General features: G+C 29.7%; 1 protein-coding gene across 1 annotated transcript in view; it reads right to left on the minus strand.

The window, feature by feature from the left end:
* Window positions 1-6675, minus strand: part of LOC107441037 (nephrin) — a 342812-nt gene that overhangs the window by 54863 nt on the left and 281274 nt on the right. The gene's annotated exons all lie outside the window — the stretch shown is intronic.

The raw sequence follows: 6675 nt of genomic DNA on the forward strand, positions 1-6675 counted from the left end.
ATATATTAAGTTAAGATAGTTATTTCGTCACTTTGATTAAATGTTTCCTCGGGGCATATACTAGAAAATGATCTCGTCAAAAACGAAATAAGTTTCATGAGTAACCATATTTTACAGTGTTGTCAAATTACTATTTTTAAGACACTTTGTTGAATATGGGTACTCTCAAATAGATAGGGCAATATAGATATGGAATAGACATTTAGAAAAAGACTATGATCAACACTACCGAAATATTGCAAAATTTACAGATTTCCTCGCTCTATAGAGCACCAAAAGACTTTTTTCAATCTTTAATGAAGATTTGGTTTGCATATTGGTAGTAATATACAATAAAATGTGGTTTTATTATGTGTGATTTGGAAAATGAGGTAAAATTAAGTAGTTTTATCCTGATACCTTACACGGTAAGAAATTCCGTATCAAATTACAATACCGACATTTCGGAAGTTCGGTACTTTTCACTGAAAAATTTATTTCTTCCGCAACATGCTATGGAGCAAAAAATCTGATATACCATACCAATTTCCGTAAAATCAAAGGAATCATGCTGATTAAAAAAAGCAATTAATGTGATTATCTAGTAATACCTTCAATGAGTAAAAGTGTGATCAAAGCTACAAGAATATGGTAAAATTTACCTTGATGCTGGCTTTATAAGAGCATCAAAAAGCTCGTTTCATTTTTGTAGACGAACTAAGGTAATAATTTTGGTAAAATTTATAATAAAATATGGTTTTGTATCATAATTTAAAATTTGGTAACTTAGGTAAAATTTGGAAACTCTAACATGAAATCATGCACTGTTAGAAATTTCTAGAGAAAAATGGCTAAATAACAATTTATTTAATTTTTTCCCACTACAAAACAGTCAATTAGCAATAAATGAGATGGTAATCCAACTGTTAACTGTATGAAAACCGTTTATCAACTGTTTTCATTTCATACGGTTAAACAACCAGAATTTTATCGCACCAATTAAGACCAATTAATTAAGCCATTTAGTTTCCTGCAACTACGTACATGTTATAGTCAAGAGGACTGATCTGTCAGCCTCATGACTGACAGAACTGGGGTTCGAGCCTCAGCGTTGACGCCACAATAATTTCGCCTTTCTCTTCAACACATGAAGAGTTTCCAGTGTTCAGCACTCCTCAATTTATTTCCTGCACTCTCCAATGCACATTACCTAACGAAAAGCCTGGCTTTTATATACTTTTAAATTCCTGTATTAAGATTTTAAATCCATGCTAGTTTTAAATGGTTAACAAACCGTATAGTTTCGTATTTATGGTTTTATAACCTTACTAGTTGTTAACGGTTTTAAAACCATAAAGGTAAAAAAAAAATTACAGTAAACTTTATGGCTAATTGGAAAGACAGATAGATTTTTACATAATGTTCAACAAAAAAAAAATTCTAACAGTGTAAAGCATGGTATAAAAATCATTTATTCGGTTAAATTTACTTTTCTGTTTTATATTTTTACTGCAGGTTAAAAGAACTATAATTTTAACTACCAGAATTTCTGGTAAACTGTTATCAAATGAGTGAAACAATTACCAAGTGAATTGTTAAAATACTGTATATTTTGTTTTGTTAAAAAAAAATACAGAAATTTTACCAGAAATTTTATTTTCATACTGTATATGAATTTTACAAGAATTGTTCTTTTCGTGTGGCTAATAAATAGATATCTTCTGTTAATTTATAAATGTTTTAAAAATATATTTGCTGTATGAGATACAATATTTATTACTTAATTAAAATCATTCATATTTAAAGTATTGGATTTAAGGCTATCTGTTTCAATGTGTTTTCTGTCTAATAAATATATCTTCGCTATTAGGTAATTGTTACAGAAACTTCTTATTGAAGGTAATTTAAAAAAATATGTTTTGAGGTTTTGCATAATGTTTATCTCAAATGAAAAGTTATTTATGGAGTGCAAGACTAAACTATATATGTGTACGAAAATAAAGTTAATGTTCTAATATAGACAGTCTGGCTTTATCAAAATTCAGCTTTTAAATTAAATTTATTGTATCACGCCTGGAAGGCTGTTTCATTTATTTTAGAAACCATTTTGTAGAGGAGGTTAGGAAGATAGATATCGGGTTTACTGGAACAAGATTTATAATTGTATATTTCTGACTAGACATAGTTAATATAGAAATTTAATTTCTCTGTGGGTATTGTTAAATAGTTAAAACGCTATCTTTTGACACACTGTTTGAAAATGTTATCAAATATTCATTATAAATTAATTATTTAATCATCACTTCTTCCACAGGTACCTTTCTTTAAAATTATACTTGGAGTTTAAACGCATTATAAATAAACGTATATATTTTCTCGAAATAAATAGTGTTAATACAATACAAAAATAACTTTCGTTGCTTATAGAAAAATAGTTAAAACAATAACAACTGTGCTCGATAATCAGAAATACATTTCAATGGGCCGTAAAATATTTTAGGATTAATTGAAATAGGAATTGAAAGTATGTACAGAAAAATAAAGACAATGGTAAGTTTAAGAATAGCAGTTTGACTCTGGTTTTTCATTCCTAAAAGTATAATAATAATGCATCAGAGATAAATTCATTCATTTCCTTCAGAAATCAATTTCAGGAGGCTATTTGAAAGGTAGATATTATATTTAGTAAATCGTTATAGCTAAAAATATTTTTCCTATCACCAAATAAATTAATTTTATTTTAGTTTAGATGCGACTAATGCCCAATTATTATAATTCTTATTTATAAACTTTTCTAAAAGCTAAGGATAATTCTTTTTTATATATCATTACTTTCTCCATTTATTTGAACTAAACCTAGAAAAAAACACTTGTCTTTATAAATAGTATTTCACATTGAATAGTAATGTATTTTTAACTATTAAAGCACATAAAAAGAAATATTAATGCTTTGTAGATGGTTAATGTTTATAGATGGTTAATGTTTTCATTGAAGATAAAGTGATTCACTAATAGTTACTGCAATTAATGTTTCATTGTTTTTAACTAATTATAACTTACCTATTTACCACAAATAGCAACATTTAATAATTCGAAATAACCATTTTTATATTTTCGTATTTTAAAATTAAAATTAATGATTATTTTTGCACATTCTGGAAATAGGCCAAAAAGAACAGACATTAGGATAAAGAGAACAACTACCACAAAGCATTTATTACATAATTACATTTGGCCGTCGTTTAGATCTTCGGTGTGATAGTTTGATGGTATTAATGTAAGCTAGATTAATACTGGTACAATGTGATCCACTATCTCTTTGTACAAGGATTATAAACTGTAACTATTTTAATGGCAGGGGATGATTAGCATTTGAACATACTCTCATTAGTATGTCAATATTTGAAATTTAACGCCGACTTTAAGTGACATAAAGTTAGGATGATAGATATTATGTCGTGTAAGCCTAATGTTCGACAAAGCTTATCGAATCTCAAATGAATTGAGCAATAATTAAAGAAAATATAAATTATTTACTTAAGAAAATTAGATTTTTGTATTACCGCCGCGTAAAAATTTGTGTGGTATAGATCCTATCAGGGAGTTTTTTTATTTATATAAGATGTAAGATGCCAAGGCAGAAATGATTGTTTAAAAGCATGAACTATAATACTTAAGGAGGATTGACTTTCACATCATCACGATGCTTTTATTCACGATGCCCTGCACCTCTTAGCAACACTTTAACGGTTAGATGATACACTGTTACAAATTTTATGGAAAAAAATGGTTAGTAACAATTAATTTAATTGTTATTTTACTTTATTCAAACAAAACAGTCAAATAGGCATAAATAAGATAGTTCTCAAACTGTCAACTGCGCAAAACTATTACGGTTAAACAACCTGAATTTTATCGCAGCAACTAGCTCCATCTAATGAAGCCAATTAGATGTTTGAGAGCCGCGATGGCTCAGGGAATAGAGCGTTCGCCTTCCAAAGAGGTGAACCGTGGTTCGATCCCGGCGATGGCTGGTAGATACGAATTTCGCATCCGGCTTGCACCGACCACAGTGCTGACGTGAAGAATCCTCAGTGGTAGACGGATCATGAGTTAGAGTCTCCTTGCCATCAGGCTAACAGTGGGAGGTTCTCGTGGTCTTCCTCTCCATGTAACGCAAATTCGGATTAGCTCCATCAAAAAGTCCTCCACGAAGGCAAATTTATCCCAATACTCTATCCAGGAGTTGCCTTGTCTTCTGGATTGGGTTCGAAAATACAAGGCAACGAAGTTGAACATTAGTAGTCGTAATCCCAAAAATCGGGTCGGCTGTTCAACGACGGTTGTAACAAATTAGTTGTTTGAGGATGGGTACATATTATTATAGCAGAGAGAACTGATTTTTCAATCTCATGACCCATAGAACGGGTGCTCGAGTGACATCGTTGACCACCACAGTACTTCCTCCATTTCTTTCAACACATGAAGAGTTTTCGATTTTCTGCACTCCCCAGTGTAAGACAATTTGAATACGTTATTCTCATTCACCTATAAATGGCATCACCATAAAGCTGCTGCAATATCTCTGATGTCCAGTTAAATTCCTTTTTTACAGTTTTGAAACTATGTTAGCTGTAAATTTCTCAAAAACCGTAAACGTAAAAAAAATGTTCTTTACCGTAAATTTTACGGTAGACTGCTACCTGTTATTTTACCATAGTTTTAGAATGGAAATTCTAACAGTGTACAGTCTATTTTGAATGGTGGATACTCAATCAAATCTACTAACAGTGTACAGTAGATCTGAATTGTGAACGGATATAATTTAGTACCTCTTTTATGTTTTTGTTCATTTCTGTACAAATATGACAAGAACGATGATTATGCTTGCATCATTTAATGAATGAAATATTGAAGGAAGGACGTTTTCCAATTAAAATTATTTAATAAGGATAGGATTGCTTGAATTTATTTTACTGCGCATTTTTGTTGAAACATCCTATTTTCTAATCAGTTTCAAATCTTTGTTATGCTCCCTCCGTTTGAATACTAAAATTTGAAAATGTGTACTGTGAAATGAAAAATAAAATTATTGGTTTAGAATTTATGAATTGCCTCGGAGAAACTACTTCAATTTAAAACTTTTATGAAATGTATGAGCATTTTTAAATAGAGAATTCTAGTTTTTTTAATAAAATTTAATTTATGATTTTAACTATATTCTCTTAAGTTTTACGCATTTTATATTTAGCGCAATTTATCAGCTACGAGTTTTTCTCAGTAAAGTGGTTCAAGATTATGATATAAAATTACCGGTGGGTCATTTGCAGAATAATTGTGGCATGCTTTAGACAAAGACAAATTGCTTACACTAATTGTTTTAGATAAATTACTTATTTTAGACTAATTGCATGTTTTTTATTTTATTATTAAACACTTATAAATTTTACTGTCACTGTTTCGATTTCAAATTTTTGTTTCCCAAAAATATAAATTTTTGTTGTGTTTTTACTATTAATAAATCAATTAGTTTTATTTTATTTTACTGCGTCTAAGCTTTTTTCTTAATTAAAACCAGATAAAGTAAGACAAAATTATTCCAGATTTTTAAAACTGCTATTCTTGTAACTTTATACTTTGTAAAACTCTTTTTTCTCACAGTTCTGGAATAACTTTTTAATTAAAAAATCATGTTTAAGATAAACAAAATAAATAGACTAATTGAATTATAAGTAATAAACAAAATTTTCAAACCTAATATTTTAATTAATTTTCACATAATTTAAAGAAAACATAAAATTTGTTAATAAACTTCCATTTAAAAATTAAGATTTTATACTGTATGATTTGATAAAAATGTTGAATTTTTACAACCTTACAGATAGCGATAAATACACAAATGTTATGTATAATAAAGGAAATGTTAAAAAAAAGTGTTTAGTTTTCGTTTCACAATAAATTGACTTGTATAATGTTTGCTGATAATCTATTTCAAAATTAAAAATATAGGCATCACTAAAAATTTCAATAAAGAATTACATCAGAATAAATGGCTTAAATAATATCAGAAACACACATATACTATAGTATTAAAACTATGGTGAGAACATTCATTATCGTCTCCCTTAGGAAAATTTGCCATAGAGAACCTATGGTAATCTATAGCAACCTATGGCTACCATAGAAATTTGTATGGCAAGATACCATACGCCTATGGTTACTATAGAGACTTGTATGGCACAACCCCGTAAGTCTATGGCAACTAGGACTGGGCTATAAATCGATATATCGCGACATATCGATTTAAAGCCTACATCGGCAAACCGATACAGCAACTTTCATTCCAAGCGATGCATCAGAAATCTGATTTAAGCCGTCGAGTGAAGAAGACGATATAACGATATAGGGATACACGCAAGGACTTTCTCTTACGTTCCGATGCCAACTCGTGCTGTGGAAGACGATATTGTTTCGTTATGTTGAGACGGCCTTGACTGATGAGCGGTAGAATCAGAATCACTTTTGAGACCTTATATCGTTATATCACATGTTCGTTTTCGCACCTTCGCGATTTGAAATCGTTTCTTGTAGATTATTTTCAATGGGATTAACTTCGTGATCGCCGTCGTAACCTTGTTCTGAACGCAATCTATTATTGAAAAGAATTTATAAAGAAAAGTTTCTTCATTAATTAGG

Source organism: Parasteatoda tepidariorum, chromosome 5 (assembly GCF_043381705.1).
Source record: "Parasteatoda tepidariorum isolate YZ-2023 chromosome 5, CAS_Ptep_4.0, whole genome shotgun sequence".
NCBI lineage: Eukaryota > Metazoa > Arthropoda > Arachnida > Araneae > Theridiidae > Parasteatoda > Parasteatoda tepidariorum.